The sequence below is a fragment of the Zootoca vivipara genome, chromosome 7 (assembly GCF_965207765.1).
Source record: "Zootoca vivipara chromosome 7, rZooViv2.hap1.1, whole genome shotgun sequence".
NCBI classification, from domain to species: Eukaryota; Metazoa; Chordata; class Lepidosauria; order Squamata; family Lacertidae; genus Zootoca; species Zootoca vivipara.
This window is the reverse complement of record NC_142590.1, coordinates 46,886,248-46,908,164: the sequence shown is the minus strand read 5'-3', so window position 1 is coordinate 46,908,164 and position 21,917 is coordinate 46,886,248. Positions and strand designations below refer to the sequence as shown.

General features: G+C 47.1%; 1 long non-coding RNA gene across 1 annotated transcript in view; it reads right to left on the bottom strand.

Moving 5' to 3' along the window:
* Positions 1-923: 923 nt before the first annotated feature.
* The window catches only part of LOC148685060 (uncharacterized), a 109,723-nt gene continuing 88,729 nt past the window's right edge, over positions 924-21,917 (bottom strand). Inside the window, exon 3 of the long non-coding RNA XR_015950830.1 lies at positions 924-1,070. This is a non-coding gene — a long non-coding RNA (uncharacterized LOC148685060). The remainder of the gene's footprint in view (positions 1,071-21,917) is intronic.

The window sequence follows — 21,917 nt, the reverse complement described above, 5'->3', positions numbered from 1 at the left end:
CAAGCTTCTGCAACAACATTCCATGCTAATGAGAACAATGAGAAATGCATCGCTGCTACCCTCATGTCAGAGTGGTTTACAATCATTTCTAGACACATGCCACTCTCTCCACCCCTATATGCATAGGCATAAAAATACTCACAGCACTTTGTGTCAGTAGTATTAAATGAAGGGGGGGAGAGCTTGCTTTGAATATGAAATCACATGGAGGAGCAAATGAGCCTCTGCATCACAATGACCCCAGATTTTAGAGGATCCATTACAACAGGCATTGTTCAAATTGTTCAGATGGACTGATGATTCTGCTATTATCATAATGCATGAATCGGTCTAAAGGGTTGCAAAAGCTGCAGTCCTACACGTATTCAACTCGATGGGGCTTGCTTCCAACTAAGGATGAGGCTGAGTTTTTAGCCCTGTTTGTGGGTTCTGCTCACAATTAACCTGTACACACAAGCAGGAAGCAGAACTGTGCTGAGAACAGACTGCCCCAATAGCTTAATCGTATGCAAGCTTACTCAGTAATAAAATCCATTTGGCTCAATGGGGCTTAATACCAAGCTCAGTCAGGTCAGCAGTCTCAGCTATATGCTTCTAGGAACATAGCAAGCTGCCTTATGCCAACCCATCTGGCCCAGTATTGTCAACACTAACCGGCAGCAGTTCTCTGGGATTTCAGACAGGGTTCTCTCCTCAGTCCTACCTGGAGAGGTCAGGGAATGAACCTGGGATCTTCTGCATGCAAACCAGGTGCCTTAGCACTGAGCTACAGCCCTTCCCCAAAGGCCCTGCTGGGGACCCCATCCTTCCACCTGTTGTTTGCCCCCAACACCACCAGAGTCCATTACATATAGGACATATTGGTCCCTGACATTAAGACCTGCAATGGCACCCTCTTCATTTCCATCCCCCAAGGTACTCACAATGTATTCCAGTCAAATGACATGCAGGATTCGAGACAGGCTTCTGGGATGCAGCAGAGCTTCTTTCCTCAGTGAGTTTGTCTTCTTAGAGACAGGAAAGGATTTGCAGCTTTCTCACACAGCATGGAACTCTTCTTCTAGGAAGGCCTGGAGAAGAGAAGACAAGCTCCACCTTGCTCCCAATCAAGACAACCTGTACCTTTGTTCTTCACTGCAACACCACACTAATGCTTATCACACAGCTGGGGCATTCCATTCCATTCCTGTTTGCTTTCACAGCTGTAACTTGGAGGAGAGAGTTGATCATGTTTCTTCAGGCATAGCTATCAGGCGTTTAACTAGTGCTGGACCAGCAGAAATCTAGCTGGTGACATTTTCTTCAGCATTTTATTTCCACACCTGCTAAAAAACAACTGGTGGCTAAATTTCTGCTTGTAACTTAGTTGTTAAAGGCACAAGAACTCCACCAGGGGGAAAAATAAATGTTGACGATCCTATTTGCAATGGGCTATTATTTCTGGTTCCTCAGAAGCTGAAGGCTCTACATTATTTCAGATTTGGGTTTTTTTTGGGGGGGGTTGTTCTTTCTTTTTTGCAATCACTCCTGCTCAGAGGTTGGGGCAGGTGGGTGGCAGCTTGAAAGCTGCTGGCCAAGTGTTAATGTCCTTCAGCTGCTGTCTGTCATCAAGCTTTTACTTGAGTAGGAATCTGTCCCTATATTATTATGCAGGATTGCCCACAAACACTGGAAAAGACAGTGATCTCTAATCCATATTCCCTGCTGTTCTCCCATCGCTTTTGAAACGGGTAGTGTAGTTTAAGCAGAGGCACCAACTTGTGAAGGAGATTGGGGAGGCCGATGCTGGACATCGCATCAGGGCAGAGGAGCCACGAACATGGCAGCAGCACGGCTTCAATGGATGGAGGCTCCTCCTCCTCTGCCTGTTGCTGCTGCCGGCCAAGGACTACTTCCCCCCCACCTTCCCCTCCACGGCAGGAGGAGGAGGAGCTAGCCACTGAAGCTGTGCTGCTGCCACGTGTTCTTGGCTCCTCTAACCTAACACAACTCTTTTTGAACATGGAGGGCCCAAAAGAGTTTGGTCCCCTAGGAGTTTGTGCTCCCGATTTTAAGGAACCCAATGGGCAGAATACACTTGGGTAGGGAAGGTATCTTATCATGTGTGTGCATGTGCCTGTAGCAGAGACACACATACACTCCCAAAATATCTCCTTTGAGAGTCCCTCAAAGACCTGGGTTCCCTGGCAGGTATGGAGTTCAATTTAAGGCTGTGACCCTAACCCCATTTACCTGGGAATAAGCCCCACTGAATTCAGTAAAACTAACTTCTGAGCAGACATGGTTAGAATTCCTCTGTGTATCATTCTATCAAGAGGGGAAAGCAATGTCTGTCATCCCGTTGTCCTTACCAGAGAGGCTGAAGGAGAAAATTATGCATCCTACAGAGAACAGTCCTCTGTTTGAGGGCCTGTCTGGTCCAAGCCTGTGTACATATACAGTACACAAACAGTATACAAGCAGCTGAAAACACACCTAGGTCATTGTTTTTCTCAGTTCAGATAGGTTGCCGGGGGGGGGGGGGGGCTTCAAAATACAGAATTTTATAAGAAATGACAGGATAGATAAATGATAGGTGAGGATTATGGCTAGTGTTGCGTGTACACTGATTTCCAAGCCAGTAGTGGAGGCACACTGGATGCAAAATAAACAGGAATGTGTACACAGCCTAGGTTTGGTTTAGAAATAGAGAACCACAAGAAGGGAGAGGTGTGGCCTTGAAACTGACCATTCACCTGGACAGCAGGCACATACGCCTGGTCACAATATTCACGACTGTGGTAAGAGATATTGTATCTCTATTTAAATTATAGCAGTTTCTTCTAAATTTGCTTCTAACAATCTCTTAAAAGATCTGTTGCTTCTAATTGCTTCTAAATTAGGGTAATTGCTTCTAAATTTGCACACGCACACACACATATACATACACACTTGCAAATTTTATGCAGATCTGTGTCTTCTTCCGTCCTCTTTCTTGGGGAATGCATTTCCCCTTTCTAGCAATGTCTAAGTGGCCATCCTGGAAGGGGGGCATTGGGATGAACTCTCAAGCCTTCAAGTATCAGTAAACCGAAGCACTGAATTTGCAGCCATTTATAATGGGATAGAATGTTCACCCTTCTGCTTGATTCATGAGAACATCTTAGGTCAGCTGTCAGGATTTATCACTGTGAACAGGCTGGCAGGAGGGTGCTGGCAATCTTCCTATAATGCCAGCCAGGGGTTATGCAGAGCCAGAATCTCCAATCTTCAGTCACGGTGAAGCATTTTTAGTATAAATTTCACAGTAAAGGTGCAGTGGCAGCTGGGTCCAGCCACTATTCTCCTGGGTCAATGCAAGTCATGTAGCAGTTTTTTGCCCACTGTGACTAATAATGACACCTCTTTTTCCCCCTCCTGGCCCTGCTCTTTGCTCTTTTAACTGCTGCAGACTGTCATATACATTGCTGATGAAGCTTTTCTCACTATCTCCACACCAAGAAAGCTTCACCTCCCAAATCCCTTTGCATTGGGCTGCTCTTAAAATACATAGGAGCAGGGCCAAATAAAATATAGCAACCGAAGTCATGAGGCCAGTAAATAAAATGAGAGGATGCCCACCTACCATTATAACAACATGATCCTCAGTATTTCCAAGGGCCTGTTTGTGCTTGCCTATCTGCTGTGGAAATCATCCAATGGGCTACTACATTTCAGAGCCACAAAAACAAAGGCTGAGCCCAGTGGATCTGTGATGCTAGACGCATAATCAGCTTTCCCTTCCCTATGAAAAAACAGCAGCAGTGCATCTCAAAACCTCTGCAAAAATACACCTGCTACAGCAGAACTGAGTGACCAGGTGCCAAAGGCAAGCCTTTCTCCTGCTTTATTCTGCCTGAATCAGCCCTGGGTGGCTGGACATGGAACAATCCTTTGCTACAATTACTGTCTTTCCCCAGACTGCAGGGAAAGCTGCAATTGAGCGGTTGATGCTGCAGGCTCCTTCCAGAGCTATCTTGGGAGCTCATGCACAGGTTTTACTGCCCTGATATTTCTTGTGGAGCAAAATCTATCTATAAATCTGCCACTTCCCCTTCATTGGTCTCTTTGCGTGCTGGCCTGCTGGGTCAGGAAGTACTAATAGCCAGTGTAATGTAGGCTGACACCACAGCCACCAGTGCAACAGCTCACCTCACCGAAGAGTCTTCTCAGAGAGAGAGCAAGGGAAATGAGCACAGGCACTGAGGCAAGAACTACCCCACAGCCGACTCCTGCACAGTCCAGCCAGCAATATTACAGAAATACAGGGAGGGGGAAATTGCAGCCATGTCTGGAGAGAAAGGTGGCAGTGCCTAAACAAAGATAGGAGCACAGGAAACTATCTCATCCCAGGACACACTATTTGCCCATCTCGCTCTGTCTTATTTACCCTGACTGGCAGGATCTTTCCAGGGTCACGTAGAGGTTCAAACCCAAGTCAGATGATTCTTTTAACCAGATATACCAGGGATTGGACCTAGGATTTTCTTTAAATAAAGTATGTGTCCCACCACTGAGCTAGGTTTCCTCAGGGTCAGTTGCCTGATGCTAATAAAACTTTAGTGGTGCTGCCAACTCCAGTACTGTCCCCTGCTTCTGTGCTTTTTTTTTTACAACCGCTCAGCCAGAAGAAGTGTTTATTTCAAAGTTACAAAACAGCTCCATTTTCTGATTCCTGCAAATCAAGTAGCTGTAAAAGTCTGGGGATCAACCCAAGCTGGTTTTTATTCTAGTCAGTTGGCAACCTATGCAGTGTTTAAAATAACTCTTGTTGATTTTAGAAATCTTTCGTCTGGTAGAAACTAAAACACCAGGAAGTCTCAAAGCCACCATGGAACCAGAATGTCAGCTGGTTCTAAGACTTCCTTTTTTGTAATCATTATCACCAAAATAATGGCACAGATGTGAGAATATCATCATCATCTTGCATAAACTCACTCACTCATAAGCTGGAATCCTGCAGGTGCTTACATGGGACACAAAAAAAGTGTGCTCAGGATTACAGCATTAGAACTTTTCAAGATTTTTTTATTATAAAGAAAATGAATTCTTGCCTAATTCTATTCTTGTGTCAGCCAGGGATGGTAGCCTAATTCCCATTTCCAATGCAATGTATAATAGGAGAAGAAGCCTCATACTCACATCCTCCACTTTTGTTTAAATCAGCAGAACATGAAAAAAACAAAACAAAACATAGGAAGCTGTTTTATAATGAGTCAGGTCACTGGTCCACCCAGCTCAGTACTATTAGCTCTGACTGACAGTGGCTTCCCAGGGTTTCAAGGAAGGAACACTTCCACCGCTACCTGGAGATGCCAGGGATTGAACCTGGGACCTTCTGCAAGCAAAGCAGATGTTCTACCACTGAGCTACAGCCCGTCCCTGCACAGGAGAAGAGAAACATATAGCCTTTTTTAAAAGTACATCAAGAGGTTTAAAAGAAAAGGGTCACTGAATGGTGCAGGACTGCTCTTCTTGGCCATTTAAACAACAACAACAACAACAACAACAACAACAACAACAACAACAACAAAACTGTCAAGTTCTCCCCCCCTTTTAAGGGAAATTCCCTTATGCTGAATAGGCTTCCTCGCGAGAAAAGGGAAAACTTGACAGCTATGTAATAATTAGAGGGTCGCTGGAGCATTCCTGTACTTGAGTCGTGCCATCTAGGAAGAAGTCTTAAAAAGCTAGCCAGAAACAGCTAGTGTAAGGGAAGAGGAAGGGCATACCTTAGGCAACAGCACCTCTAGGAATGCTAGCCCCAAGGTGGAGAAGGGACAGCCATTGCTGAGCATGGAATAAATTGCTTCACTGCTAATAGGTATCAAAGGGCAACACTGCTGCAAACCACATAAAGGCTAGTGGCTAAAGATGAAGAGCTGCCCTTTGCATTTATACAATGCCAGAAATGAAGAAACACAGAAAGCTGCCTTATACTGAGTCAGCCCAGTGGTCTATCAAGCTTGGGATTGTCACTACAATCACAAGCAGTGCCTCTCCAAGGTTTGAGACAGGAATCTTTTCCACCCTACCTGGAGACTGAACGGCGGGGCTCCTGCATGGAAAATAGGTGGTCTACCACTAAGATATGGGCCTTCCTCAAAAAAGTGGTGATCAGAAGGAAGGGGCCCCTGTGTGAGGCAGGGTGAGCAGCTAAGAAAAAAGGACAGGTCAGGAGAACCCCTAGAAGAGCACACAGGGGCATGAGAGGCAGGAGAAGGGAATCTTTCTATCTAGCAAGCTGGAATGCTTGTGCAGATGGAACAAATTGGAAGAGTGCAACATTGAATTCCACGCTGATATATTTATGCGGTGCTTTCATCTACACTTGGCTAGGTTATCTGTAAATAAATGCAAATACTTCAAAACACCAATAAGCCTCCAGTGTCCTAATCCAAAGGAAACTAAAGATGAATAATTGCTACCCCTGTAGAACCTCTCACTGTTTAGAGAACAACAACAGCATGTATATGCCACTTTTCAAAACTCGTCAACAAAGTGAGTAATGGTACCATTGATAATTGCCCCTGTCCTCCTTTGCATCAGGCTACCTAAACTGATGCTAAATTGGGGCAGCGCTATGTTTCCCCTCCTGTGGCTTTAACAGCAGCCTTGGCTTCAGGAATTCAGCAGGTGAGGCTCCCCCCCCCCCCCACTACTTAGCTCCATCCTAGGAAACGTACTCCACCATTCAATCTTTTGATGTGAGGCTGCTGTTACTGGAATGAGGCCAGTAAAAGAGGTGGCAGAGTTCCTCAAAAGAGAAAAAGAAACACTTCCAGATACCAGCATATTCTGGACTCTGTGCTGCTTGTTATGCTGCATCCACATGATGTCATCCTCTTCCTCCCCATCAAAATGCTGTCCTGTGTCATTTTCCACACAAAATTAGGTCAATAAAATGCACCCCATGGACAAGGCAAATCCTGATTAAATGGGCGGGGATTTGGGATGGCATTTTGATGAGCATGACATCATATGAACACAGCAAATAACTCTTCAATTCACAAGCACAAGAAATTGCCTCCTGGAAGTGCCCAAGGAGAGGCCAAGCGTCAGCAAGTGTAGAAGGTCCATTCTTGCAGCCTTGGCACACCCAGACAAGCACTTATAGGGCTCCCAAACAATCCTCCATTACTGGATGTCAGGAGCTGGAGTCAAGTGTAGGTCAGCAATAAGAAATAAGAAATACCACAGTGTCAGTGCAGTTAACTCTTTATTTTAAGAAAGAAAAACAGTGCAGGCCTAATGATCCCAGCAACTCTTCCCAGTAGGTTTTGCTCCAATGAGGCAGTTGTAAGGTCTGAAGGTCCCTGCCTGTCAGAGAAGGTTGCGGCTACTCATGAGTAAAGACGCTCCACTCCGTCCTTCCTTTCAGGGTTTTATTGTGTAAGCTATTTACAGTGCAAGAGTATCAGGAAACATGACTTCTCAGTCTGTATCAGAACCTCACAATGGCCTCTTCCTGGTCTTTGCCCAGCATAAGAGCCTGGGGACCCCAAAACGCCACCCCCTTGCCCTACGGGTGCTGCATGCCTCAATTCAGGCGTCGGGGAAAACGAACGCCCTGTGTCCGATGGCTGTCTCAGCTCCCCCTCCCCTAGCTCTCCTTCAGAGCTGTGCCCTGGCTCTGTAGCATACGAGAACCCTCTCTTCACTCTGCTCACATCCTCATTCCTCTCCTCTGACTCGCTGCTCGTGCTGACGCTGGGTGAGGAGCTGGTAGAAATGATGAGTGAGGGCTCTCTGTAAGGAGACCCCCTGACACTGCCTTTCCACCATCCTCTAAGGCAGGCTTCCTCGACCTCGGCACACCAGATGTTTTGAGGCTACAATTCCCATCATCCCTGACCACTGGTCCTGCTAGCTAGGGATCATGGGAGTTGTAGGCCAAAAACACCTGGAGGGCTGAGTTTGAGGAAGCCTGCTCTAAGGCTCTTCCTTTCCAGGGTTTTCCCCAAACAGTTGCAAACTGCATCTATGCACAACCAATTTCTGCTCTGCTCTTTCCATTTCCCTGCATATTCTAGGAGACAGGGAAGGGGGAGCTGGTCACGGCAGGAGAGGGAGACTCCCTGGATTCTTCAGCAGCCTGCCTCAACTTTGCCTCTTGGTCAACCTCCTCTCCAGCCTCGTAGTCTGAACTTGTCTCTGCCACAGCCTTGTCCTGCCCACTAAACCCTGTTACCTCTTCTGCTTCCGACACCTCCTCCTCCCTCCCAGTCTGCTCCTTTTTCTCCCTCTGACCACTCATCATCGTCCCACCACCAATCCCTTGGCTCTGAGCCTTCTTCACTTAGGGGTTCCCTTGGGGGTTCCCCAGCTGGTGCCTCCCACGACTCCTTTGCATCCAGCCAGTCCATGGCATCGGATTGGAACAAAGCCAGTCCTTGATCTCAGCACACAACCAAACATACTTTCTAGTAGCTACTGCTGCGTTGTGGGCTTTTAGCTCATTTGTGACATGCAGGTTGCACCTGAGAAGCACCATACTGTTGGAGACTGCCTGCTCACCTCACTACCACTGCATGACTCCCTTGACCGAGGCAGCTGTGCCTTTTTCCCTGTGGGTGACAAGTCTCCCTTTCTTGTCAGTGCATCCTCTTGATGTTGCCATAGTTACCACTGCTGGGTGTCCTTTATCCCATGGAACTCTCCATAATGAGGAGCATAATGAAAGGAGGATTTCAAAGGAAAGGGCAGCATCAACAGTCAGCTCACTCTGTCCCCAAGGAGTGAACAGAGTTGAGCATCCTACACTGGGGCAGGGTGGTGGTGGAATCCTGCCTCCCAGACTTGATTTATTTTTACAGAGAAACAACTGTGCCACTACTCCACATCTTCAAAGGCTATTCTTGCTCCTAACTTTTTACCTAACTTTTTTTTACACTGTTCCCTTACTATTGGATCAGAAACTTATTCCTGCACTCAGGAGGTACCAGCATAACCCATAAAGCTGCAACATCTATCTTTCCTGAAGCCATCACGAAGGCCACAGTCACACCATGCATTTAAAGCACTGGGTTGCCCCCTTTAATAGTCACAGCTTCCCCCAAAGAAGCCTGGGAGCTGTAGTTCATTAATGCTGCTGGAAATTGTCGCTCTGAGACAGACTCCTAACGACAGAAGATGCTGTTCCCCCTAGTTCTTATGTGTGTCCCCACTTCAGTTGTGTCGTGGTGATACTTTACATCTAAAATTAGCTTCTGGACTCTGACTCAAGAAGCTTTCTTGAGCTTCATGTCTCTGTTGCCCAACAGCGAGTGGAGGGGGCTGCATGGGGCACATTTCTGTCCAGATTCTTTGCCGGGGCAATTCCATGAGAATATAAAGCTTCCTTATACAGAGTCAGGCCATTGGCTCATCTAGCTCAGAGGCACCTACTCTGACTGCACCATTATGCAATGTGCTACTGCCAGAGGTCTTATCAGGGTGTGACCCCATTTATCGGTGCGACACCATTGCCAGGTGCTGTAGTAGGGAGTCAAATGTGTCCCCAGGCTTCCAGTAAGAACAGACACCATTGCTTACTAATAGAACATAACTGTTTATTTTAATATAAAATACAACTGAGACCTACAGCCTCTAACAACAATCAGGCATCTTATCAAATACACAAATAACAACCGGGGGGCAGATGGACCCACCTACAATTAGTGACTCCTCATTCTCCTGGTGCTGTTGCAGGCACTTGGCTACACCCAGTTTAGGCCAAGAAATATTATTTTGTTGAGAGGAGGGTTAATTTGATGCAGCACCATGACTAGTGTAGGGCTAGATGGAAGGAAGGGGTAGTGCTTGTTGTTGCAACTTTATTAGTTATGCTGACATTGCATTGCTGGCTGCACGTAGGATCCTGCCTACCTTATATCCTCTCAGCTGCATAGGTATGGTGACCATCTTGCAGGGGTCATAAGACCAGGGAGCAAATACGGTATTTAATTTTCAAGTGCATATGAACCAAAACTAATATCCTCCAGGAACTGATTTATTGGTGCAAGTAAGAGGATTAGCAAAAGGATGAAAAGGGATGTGTCTTCTGGCAGGAGGTTAACTAGAAGTACTTAACCCATCAAAAAAGAGTTTCTGAATTATATAGATCGTTTATAGGCAGATGGGAAATTCCTCTATTTAGGAATAACTGTTTGGCATTTGGCAAATGCAGAGGTCAGCAGGGAACAAGTCCCTCACCTAGGAAGAAAGTGGGGACTGGATTTGAGTTCAGATACCCTGATGCAGGCTTGTTGTCAGTTGTCAGCTTTCAAACTAAATCTGACTGTCATTTTGCTTGCAGCAAACGTAACAAGCCATAATTCTATACAGTATATGATTCAGGCACACAACAAGGTTTACACGAGGAGATCCTCCTCCTCCGGGTTTTCTTTAGCTTTCTGCAGTTCTGTGCTACTGTGGTGGGGGCAGGCCTTTACCTTCCTGCAAGATTTCATTAAAACCAACGTTCAGTTGGATCCCCTAAGCAGGCAAAATATCCCGCAACAATGCTTACCCTTTGCAAGTCTGAGCTTGAATAAAATAGCCAGGAAGAAATGACACCAAAAATACAACACTTCCTTATTCCAAACCGAGGCGCTTACTGCTTTTCCTTTGCTTCCTCTTTATGAATTAATCTGACTGCAGTTGGCTGTGTAAACAGTGCTCGGCCGAGGCCAGAGACTGTAAGGTAGCAACTCCAGCCAAGACACTGGAGATGATATGCTGAATCAATCTAGAAAAACAGAAAATGTGCATTGTGGGCTGGCAGCACAGGGATGCAGTCCCAGAACTGGCCTCATTCTGAAAGGCTATTTTTTATCCCGTACAGTCTCGTTATGGAAATGGATCCCACCCTAGCATGAATAATTCACAAAGCCATCAATCTCCGTGTCCAAATATCAATGTTACAAGGGGAGTCAAAGAGCACTTAGGACTAAAAGCTTCACTAAAAGGCACGTCCAGGCAGGTGGGGGGTGCGGTGAGGGAATGAGAATAAGGGTTTGCCCAGCACTGCAGGGAAAGGAAGCTGGCAGAACCTGGGGTTACCAGATCAACCTTTCAGACACCAGAGGCTACTTAGATCCAGAAACCATAGTAAAAATTAAAAATACAGAGAAGGGGGAATGAGGAAAAAGAAGGGGAATGAGGTTAGAATCACAGACAAGACAGATTTCCCCGGTTTCAGGCAGCCTCCCAGAGAAAGAAGTATTGATACTGATTATAAACCCTGACATGATTCCAAGGAACAGCAATTTTCCCAGCAACTGTATCTTACCCACATTATCTCATATAACAGAAATTAGTGTGGTGCTGAGAAACTGGATATCAGCAACCGCTGGGGGAGTGAGAAGCCCACATCAAGGCAGAAAGTAACACTCAGGAAATCAGGGAAGCCAAGTCTGCTAGCATTGCGTAGCCTAAGTCATCCATCTCCATCTGAGCCTCTGCCCCAGCCTCAAGTGCCACAGTGCACAGCGCTGATTGCTGAAAGGCACAAGCCGGCCCTGCATGCCCAGATGTATTCTCATCCCGGCATTGCCCCAGCTCAACCTCAGCAAAGCACCAGGTGATGGAGCTACTGATACAGCTTTTTCCAGATAGAGGCTCCCGTGCCGCAGGGCGTGAATTAATTTGCTTCGTGTATCAGTTACTTTACTAACTAGATCTCAGCTATTTAAACCTCAGCCAGTCCACCCCGCTCCCCAGGGGAATGCCCCTGGCAACAATGCTACACTCCATTGTAAGTGGGGGTAAAGAAATACTCACTCGGGGGCTTCGACCTAGGCCAGGGAGTGATGGACCCATCTGGAATTACCAGATGCTATCTCTTAGACACACACACACACACACACACACACACACACACACATGAGAAACTTCCTCTTCACTACCTTTCCCAGCAACCAGCACAGCCAGCAAGGTGGAAGCATAGTGTCCAGGCAGACTTTCTCACCAGGGGGCACCGCAGAGTCACACATACTGTCAAGGAATGCTTGGCAATTCAGGGTGCCCCGTGAACAGTGGAACAGGACGGTGCCCCAGCCCAGAGCATCTCTGGGGTGAGATATTATAATAAGCTGGGAATTCCAGTGACAATCAACTTTATGTTTAGCTCACTCGGGTGCTTGTGGGTGGGTTTGTATTAAAAAAAAACACCACCTGAGGAGTTCCTATGATTCCAGCTAACTTCGGAGGATTCTGTTCCTGCATGCAACACACGCTTGCACCAGGGCACAGAACTGCAGTAAAGGGTGTGGGCTGGATGTTGCCTATGCTGGGCAGATATGGGCTGGGCACTGGTACTCTTGCTGTCTCTGTAATTAGTTCTTATGTAGATGCACCCAGTGTAAATATGGAACAAGAGGTTACCAGAAGGTGAAAACATCTGCCCAAGTGCATGTGAAGGAAAGAGATGGAAAATCCGAACGAGAGAGCAGCACACCCACAGAATTGCCTGCAAGGCAGTCAGGAAGTGGTGTTGGTACACTGCATTTTGTCCAGTTACCCTTCCCCCCCCCCCAATACCAAGAATGCACTGACTGGGGCTACAGTACTAACAAAGGGAATCATGGTCCTGGCCAAGAGTTGAAAATCTCTGAGGGAAAACCCTTCCCCATTCCTCCACAGGAAGACGTTAGCACGGTACCTATATAGAAACATGCCTTGAAGCTGGGAGCTCAGGTTTATGAAAGCACTCAAACCAGAAAAACCGGCTGGGGGACTGGTCTGTTTTTGCCTGCATTACACACAGACACACAGCTTTGGGTTCAAGGGAAAAGTGGGTGGGGAGTGGCTTTTTCATTACCAGGCAGATAGTGTGATCATATGTAAGAGGCTGTGCCTGAACTAGCACAAATCCACGGGTTTTCATCTAACAATGGTTTCACCTGAGAACTGCACAGCAACATGTTTCAGTTAAATACTACAAGGGTACCATTGCAAAACCTGGGTACATGATCTGCACTACAGATCGGCACAGCAATGATTCTCCCTGCTGTACCACCATCTGTACAATGTCAGGAGCTGTGCCAGTCAGAGCTGGATAATTCTGTGCCACATCATTGCTGGGGATACATATGCATGGGAACCTCCTACAGTTCTAACTTGGCTAAGCCAGAAGCACGAGGAAAGGACCTAATTAGCCGGTATGAATCATCACAGTGTTTCCCCATGCTGTCATTGTGGATTCCCTTGTGCAGACTGCTGGGTCTTTGGTGGCTCTGCAGTTAGCATTGGCTGCAGTACAGACAAGAGAGGAAATTGTTTTGGTTTACCAGAGACCACTATAAGCTTCTATGTAGGCTGAAAGAGATTAGGTGCATTAAAGACGGCATCCAGTTTTTGTAAGGAGATGTGCCAATGTGCTTTGCCTGAAGAGCTAAAGAGTGTATCTTAATTCTTGTTCCCACTTCCTGACACATCAGAACTGCAGAGAGAGCGAAAGATGTATTTGTACCCAACCGTGCAGAAGTGCTCCTAGCGCTTTATGTGAATTGCATGATTGGTAAATGTATGTGGCACATGTGTCTGTACTAAGGCTGTGTACACTGAAAGATTTATTGGAAGTGGATTTGTGTAAATGTTATGTAAATGATTTTTGTCTGTGCTGTGTATATACTTAGCCGTGCTAATTCTTCGGTTCAAATATAAATGTAGAATTCACTTATTTATAAACAGCATATTAATGTTCACGGCCATTTGCAGAGCAAAGTAAGGAATAAGCTCCTGTTCCAAGGAGCCTGGTCTTAATAGTCTGTGACGCTCAAAATAAGCTCAGATGCATTCAATTCATCTAATTCAGATGGTTCTATAACAGCAAGCAAACTGAGCAGGAGGATCGCTTCAAACACCTGCCATGAGCCATGGCAGTTTAAGGGAAAGGAGATGTCTGTAGAACACTTTGCTGTGGGTGGTCTGAAATGCAAAAACGCTCACAGCAGATTCAACCAGATCCACACATTGTAATGCTCAAACATACGGTGTCAGATGGGTATGAAGCAGAGGTTGCCTACATTTTTTTGACCAGAGGGCACATTTGAATTATGAAATTCAATGAATTATGAATTACGAAATATGCTGTGGGTGTCAGTTGCGAAATGGCTCCCATGGTCAGCATGGCATGGCACAAAATTAGAGAGACTACAGTCATGTTGAAGTTCCCCCCACAATGTATTTCCATGCTAGAATCCTGTGGAATGTCCACCTGCCATACAGCTGTTAAAGGCATAAGAGGTCTGTTTCCCCCCAAAACCTAAGCCTAGGCTGCCATCTAGGTTTGCCACTTAACTGGAAGCGAGCCCTGTTGAACAGAAACAGGCTTGCCTCTGCATAGATATAGAATCATACAGTTGGAAGGGAACCTGAGGGTCATCGAGTCCAATGCATTTTTTGCTGGGAAAGTGGGATAAAAACATCAAAGCAAAGCAAAGCCATCCTTTGCTGGTTATTTATTGGTCACTTGTTTACACATGAGTGTCCCAAAGTGACTTAAGAAGAATAGAAACAACAACAAGGAAAATGTGTTTGCCAGCTTCTGTCCTGACCAGACTCCCTCCCTCCCTTTCCCACCTTGCAGCTCCTCCGGAGGCATTGTACAAAGGACAAAGGGAGCAGCCTGGCTTCTGCCCACCAGCTACTTTGGCACTGAAGGGGTAGGGTTTTTTGGGGGGGGGTCACCTGAGGGTGGTCCCATCAGGTGCACAGACAGGGCATCTCCAGGTGCCCTTTCCCTCCCCCTAACTTCTCTCCCCCTCCTCAGAAAAGAGGTGGCAAGACATGGGAGCCTGCAATGTAAAGCTGGTATTATTATTATTATTATTATTATTATTATTATTATTATTATTATTGCCAGGATATTATGTCATCAGTTCCTCTCTGCCCTGCTTCAACCGCCTGTTTTATCACATCAGCAGAATTAAGAAAGTGATGAAATATAACCAAGATGCAGACTTTCGGCCCTGGTGAGATGCTAAGCCTGGTGGAGAACCCTCTGCTTCCCCTCCTTTTAATTTAAAAGTTCCATAATGAAGACTCATGCAGGAAGTAGTATGTGAGAGGACCTATCCGCTACCATGAGGATGGAGGCACAATTTTGATAGAACAGCATCCATTACAGAATGAGGGCTGGCAGCATCATAGCAGGTTGGGTTGCCAAAGTTGTTTACCGTAACTTACTTACCTTTACCTTGTTCTTGTTGTTTTTTAAAAAATATTATTCAGGAATCCTTTGTGCTTTTGAAAGCTGCATGACAGACAGAGCAGTAACAGGTTTGTTAGCATGTATAACAAAACAGATGAGTGTGGCAAGAATCAAATCAAGTTTAGGTATAACATGCTAAGTTTTCTAGCAAAGGAGAAACTGGAGATAGGTAGAATTGTGGGGGGAAATGATAGTTTTTATAGCTGTTCGGGCCCACACAAAACTGCACTGAGTGGCCTGCTGTGTAATGGTTAAACAGAGAAGAAGGAGATGAGCCTTGCCTGGCTCACATTACAGATCTCCATGCCTATGTCCCCTTCCAGCACACCACCCTCCCACCTAGGGGCTTTGTTGTACACTGCTGGTGCAATCAGGGCCTGTGGGCTGGCTGGGTGCTCAATCTCTTCTCCATCAGGGTAATTAATGGGCTCCAGGGCTCACTCTCTGCTTCCGAGTTAATTGCTACATGCTGCAAACGCCAGGGAGACACAAGGAACATGGGCAACAAGCAATAGATTAAGCAGCATTAAGCAGCAAATCACTAGTTCTCTGTGGCTGCTGTGCCCAGGGTCTGCTGCCCTACCAAGACCTCTTCTATGCACAGAACCCAACCCTTGTGGAACTTTGTGCCATCTGAGCCCCTGCTTCACCCAGTATGTCACATTCAGTAAGGTCCCTTTGGCACCTGCATAGCCAATGCAGTGGCTTCCTTCAATTTGGTGTCACCATCTTTAGAGCAATGGGAGAAAGTATTCTGGGTCAAAATGTGGTGATCAGAGAGCCATCGCAGGGATGAATCAGAAGAGATTTCCCTTTCCTCACCCCTAGCAACAAACAATGTTTGCCAACCCCCTAGCTATGCACTCAGTTGGCAGGCAGCCCTCAGGTTCCTAGCTGCTTGGTAAATCTTGTGCCAGCAAGCACCACTGTATGCCCTAATGCAGGGGTGTCAAACTCAAATTCATCGGGGGCCGCATCAGCAGTTTGGTCACCCTCAAAGGGCCGGTTGTATCTGTAGGACTATGTGTCCACTCTTTATTATCATAAATTATTGTCACTGCATTCAATTATTACTGTTTTTTGTAATAATGTAAGTAATAACTAGCTCTGAAAGCAGAAACATAGTCAGAATAATGGCAAGTAGATATTCAAATGTACAATTATTGTACAATTTATTGAAAAAGGATTTTTGGTAACTGCACTGGGTGGTGGAGGCTCGCTAGGGTTTCATGCAGGAGCTTTGCAGAGCTACTGGTACCTGGAGATGCTGGGGTCCTTCTGCATGCAGGACAGATGTTCTGCCAGTGAGCCACCACCCTTCACCAAAGGGACTGGCTGAGGTTGACTCACTGGAGCTGCTCTCCTGGTTCCAGGGTTTAAGGGCCAGAAGTATAAAGCAGCATCCTATGTTTCTGAGGAGGGGGAGGGGAGGGGAGGGGAGGGAGGGAGGAAGGAAGAAAAGATTGAGTGGGAGGGAGAGAGGAAGGAAGGAAGGAAAGAGAGGAGAGAAAGAAGAGTAGGAAAGAAGGAAGGGAATAAAGAAGGAAAGAAAAAGAAAGAGGGAGAGAAGACGGAAAGGGAGAAAGAAGGAAGGAAGTAGAGAGGGAAAGAAAGAATAAGAATGACGGAGAGGAAGAAAGATGGGAAGGACGGAAGGACGGAAGGACGGAAGGACGGAAGGACGGAAGGAAGGAAGGAAGGAAGGAAGGAAGGAAAGAGGGAGTGGGAGGGAGAGAGGAAGGAAGGAAAGAGGGGAGAGAAAGAAGAGTAGGAAAGAAGGAAGGGAATAAAGAAGGAAGGAAAAAGAAAGAGGGAGAGAAGACGGAAAGGGAGAAAGAAGGAAGGAAGTAGAGAGGGAAAGAAAGAATAAGAATGAGGGAGAGGAAGAAAGATGGGAAGGATGGAAGGAAGAAAGAAAGGAAGGAAGGAAGGAAGGAAGGAAGGAAGGAAGGAAGGAAGAAAAGAGGGAGCAGGAGGGAGAGAGGAAGGAAAGAGGGGAGAGAGAGAAGAGTAGGAAAGAAGGAAGGGAATAAAGAAGGAAAGAAAAAAAGAGGGAGAGAAGACAGAGATAAAGAAGGAAGGAAGGAGAGGGAAAGAAAGAATAAGAACGAGAGAGAGGAAGGAAGAAAGGGAAGGGGGGGTCGCTGCCTTGATTCAGCGCCAGAAAAGAGCGCAAAGGGACCCAGGGGCAAAAAGCATTTCCCATGCAGCGTGAGGCAGCGGGTGTCCGTTTTAGGAGACTTGCGTAAAGCCTCAGAGTTGCACGTTCATGAGGCTGAGCCACTGCTGAGCTCACGTTCATGAGGCTGAGCCGCGGCAGGAGGAGGAGGAGGTGGAGGTGAGGCAAGAGGAGGAGGCGGCTTGCCGGGTCGGTACCCGGCAGTGCCGTACGGAGAGTCCTGAGCCTCTGGGACGCAGCAGTGCTCTGTAGCACTTTGAATCCTCCTCCTCCTCCACGTGGCGCTGCTGGGTGATTTGTCTGTGCTTCAGCAGCAGCAGCAGCAGCTGTTTCCAGGCGCCGAGCCGTGGCAGGAGGAGGAGGATTCAAAGTGCTACAGAGCACTGCTGCGTCGCAGAGGCTCGGGACTCTCCGTGCGGCGCTGCTGGGCGCTGACCTGGCAAGCTGCCTCCTCCTCCTCCTGCTGTGGCTCGGGGCGCTCCACACAGCGCTGCTCCGGCCGCCTTTCTACACCCCCCCCCCTCAGGCCCCAGCTGTTTGTCGGCGCTTTGTCGGCTGGGTCCCGCTGGCTGGGGCGCTCGGCGGGCCACATGACGAGGTCTGGCGGGCCGGATTTGGCCCCCGGGCCTTGTGTTTGACACCCGTGCCCTAATGGATAGAATAAATGGAAACTTGCCTGTCTGGGACGAATTGCAAATCGCATTATGGGACCATGTCCAGATATCTAACATACTAATAGTTCCCCAGCTCAATTAGACACTGACATACACACATGCCCCCAATAGTCCCCAAGCGAAGGCTTAAACAGTTGGAGCCTGCCGCTGGTTAATTTGCACAGCACCAGAACAGAAGGGTGGAGCTCCCAGCTGTGCAATCAAAGGGTAGGAGGGCTTTGGAATTATCAGACCACACCTCTAATCGCAAAAGGGACAAAAAGCATTGGCATGCAGTGTGTGCCCAACATTTGTGGCAAGCAGGACCCGGGTTATAGAAATAATTACTGTCATAGATATGAAAATTGTGAGGACCAGGAGTTGCTCTGTACGATCTGATGTATGAAATTAATGTAGAACACTGTGAAATGGAATTTCCATAACACAAAGCCACATAACAACGTCTCACATCATCAAATTTCAGAGGGGCTCTCTGAAGCCAAAAAAATCACAGTGTGGAGAAGAATATTAACTGAAATTTAAATGTCATGGGGGAAACTAGCATTTGCAAATGGCCATGACAGAGATCATGTCCTCAAGTTATGCTTACTGACCAGGATAGGCTCGTACACCTTAAAAAAGGAGAATACATTGATATGGTGGCAGAGTGAATTTATGCAGGTGAAATGATAATGCCGAACTGATGGTGGGCTGGGCCAGTGAGATCCTGATGCATGAGAGACAGCATCAGTGCAAGGGGTGAAATGGGTGGTGTAGGGGGCATAGTTGCAACATATACAGTCATACCTTGGTTTAAGTACGCTTCAGTTTGAGTACTTTCAGTTTAAGTACTCCACAGACCTGTCTGGAATGGATTAATCCACTTTCCATTACTTTTGATGGGAAAGTTCGCTTCAGGTTAAGTACGCTTCAGGTTAAGTACAGACTTCCGGAACCAATTAGACTCATACCTCAGGTTAAGTACGCTTCAGGTTAAGTATTCCACGGACCCGTCTGGAACGTATTAATCCACTTTACATTACTTTCAATGGGAAAATTTGCTTCAGGTTAAGTACGCTTCAGGTTAAGTACAGACTTCCGGAACCAATTGTGTTTGTAAACCGAGGTACCACTGTAGTCCCTTGGGGATTGCTCCTGCTGTCTGTGTCAGTGTTACAACAAACCAATAAAGTGGTGTAAGTAAACATAACTGGAGAGCCCAAGACACCACACCCTGCAACTCTGCAATTACTAGACCCACATGGCACAAGTCTGCATCATTTTATCCCCATATTAAAAGAAATGTGATCACATAAGTGGTTACTTGGGCATGGGAAAGTTTAGTAAAAAGAACCACTTAGCACAAGGGGAACATTTTACGCATACCACAAATGCCCACAGCTAGTAACAAAGTACGTAGGAAATGCAGGTGGAGACTTCTGTTCTCAGATGCCTTGTAGAACTTCACAAACACCCACCAGGAGCTTTAGCTGGGACTTTAAGAACATAACATGCCACTCATACAAGCAGAGAATCAGAGATTCATCTGGGAGGGGGAGCAGATTCCTCAGATATGACCCCTTAACATTATCCTCTGCCACCCCAAGCATCTGGTCATGCTCAATGCACTCCAGTACCCAGAATCACAGACTGTCTCCCCATCCATCCACTAAAATATGGGGAAAATGTGTGCTGGCTTAATGCTCTGCTACTCAACAGCAGTGCCTCCCTTCCACAAAAAGGACTTGGATAAGTGTGCAACTTGCATTAAAGGGTGGACTGCTGACCACAAACTCATAGCAATCTCCCATTAGGTACCATGGGCGTACCCAGGATCAAAACTAGGGGGGGGCAAGGGGAGGGGCCAAGGCACGGAAGGGGAGGGGCCACAAAGTGGGCGGGAACGGTGAACTCGCGCTCCGCGGGGCTGTGCCCCTCCCTAGCAGCAGGGCTGGTGGGCGGAGGCGGAGCCCAGCCCAGCGGAGCGCGAGTTCGGCGTTCCGGCCCACCACGCCGCGCTCCCTGGTTCCCCGCCGCGCTTGGCCTTGCCTGAGGGCGCGCCGGGGAGCTGGAGGGAGGGTGCGGCGCGGCGGGAATGGCGAACTCGCGCTCCGCTGGGCTGTGCTCCACCTCTGCCCACCAGCCCTGCTTCTAGAGTAGGGCAGCTGCCCTAACTTGCCCCGTGGTGGGTACGCCCTTGTTAGGTACTGTGGGAGGCACTTTTGGTGATGAACACTAAGCTTCCAAAGTCCACTCATTTGTGAGGTATTTTGTCAAGTATGGAGTATATAAATGTTGTTAAATAAAGACTAAATAAATTGTTATTGCTAGTCATACTGTTCCATCTCATTCCCCCTTGTACGGTAGGGTGAGAAGAACAACACATGGCAGCAGAACAAAGTTCTAATGCAACTCCATGCAGTGAGCATTGCCAGCGCATTGTCTCAATGGCAACATTTGCTCCCCAAGAGGTGACTTCCCAGGCATAGACAGCACAGGGGCAACCAGTTGAACACATAACCCATTGGAAAAGTGGGGAGCCTGGCTGTGGAATGGCAAAGTGCTTAGATGAAAAACATCCTTTTTCAATTACCCATGCAAACAGCACATAATCATAGGCAGCTTTTACCAATTGTACTTCACTATCCCCATGTTCCTCTTATCTCTCTACAGGCAACTAGGCAGCATTCCAAGACTCACAGAGGCAAGATGCTGCTTCCCCCCACCCTATTTAATGCAGACTTCAAGCAAGGCTTACAGCAGCAATAAGAGGAGGAGGAAGGAGGAGGAGGAGGAGGAGGAGGAGGAGGAGGAGGAGGAGGAGGAGGAGGAGGAGGAGGAGGAGGAGGAGGAGGAGGAGGAGGAGGAGGTGGCTGCATAGGGCCAGTGCAAATCCAGCTGTTGCTAGTGTAGCCAGTTTTTTGTTCTTGTGGGACTCCCCTGCCTTTGAAAGATGTCTGACAGACAGAAAAGTCGCAGGTGCACTTTTACCCAGCGTGGTGGTGTGCCATTGGCAAGCAAAGCTTACTCCTCTTTCTCTCCTGAAGTTTTCAGAAGTACAGGAGCCTTACAATAACACAAGTGCAGCAGCCTCTATTCCAAGCACCCCCAAACTTCGGCCCTCCAGATGTTTTGGACTACAATTCCCATCTTCCCCGACCACTGGTCCTGTTAGCTAGGGATCATGGGAGTTGTAGGCCAAAACATCTGGAGGCCGCAGTTTGGGGATGCCTGCTCTATTCCTTTGTGATCCTCCTTGCACTCCTTCTACCATTTGTATCACCTTTGACCCTCCAGATGTTACTCAGCTACAGCTCTCATTATCCCTAGCCACTGGCTATGCTTGCTGGGGCTGATGGGAGTTGTAGTGCAGCAACATCTGAAGGGCCAAATGTTCTTTTTTTGCTGAATTTCTGTTCCCACAAAAGTTAAGCAAATTCACCACTTATTCTTCAGTTAGGTAAATTTAGAGTCTGGTTTTAATAGTCTTATGGGGGACTTCCTCTTTAGATGATAATTTGTATTACTGTTTAAACTAGTTCTGCTGCAGGTGGAGGCCCTCCTGCTCCTTCTGTTGAGTAGAGTTCCTGGACTCATAGCTGTCACGTTTTCCCTTTTCTCATGAGGAAGCCTATTCGGCATAAGGGAATTTCCCTTAAAAAGGGGGAAAACTTGACAGCTATGCCTGGACTTCTGTTCCAAAGTCATAATAATATTCACTCCCACAAGATAGAGTGATGGACAACGTGGATTACTTTAAAAGTATATTGGACAACCTAATGGAGGATAAGTCTATCAGTGGCAACTAGCCATGACTGCTATGTTGTAACTCCACTGTTGGAAGCAATATATGCTTCTCCATAGCAGATGC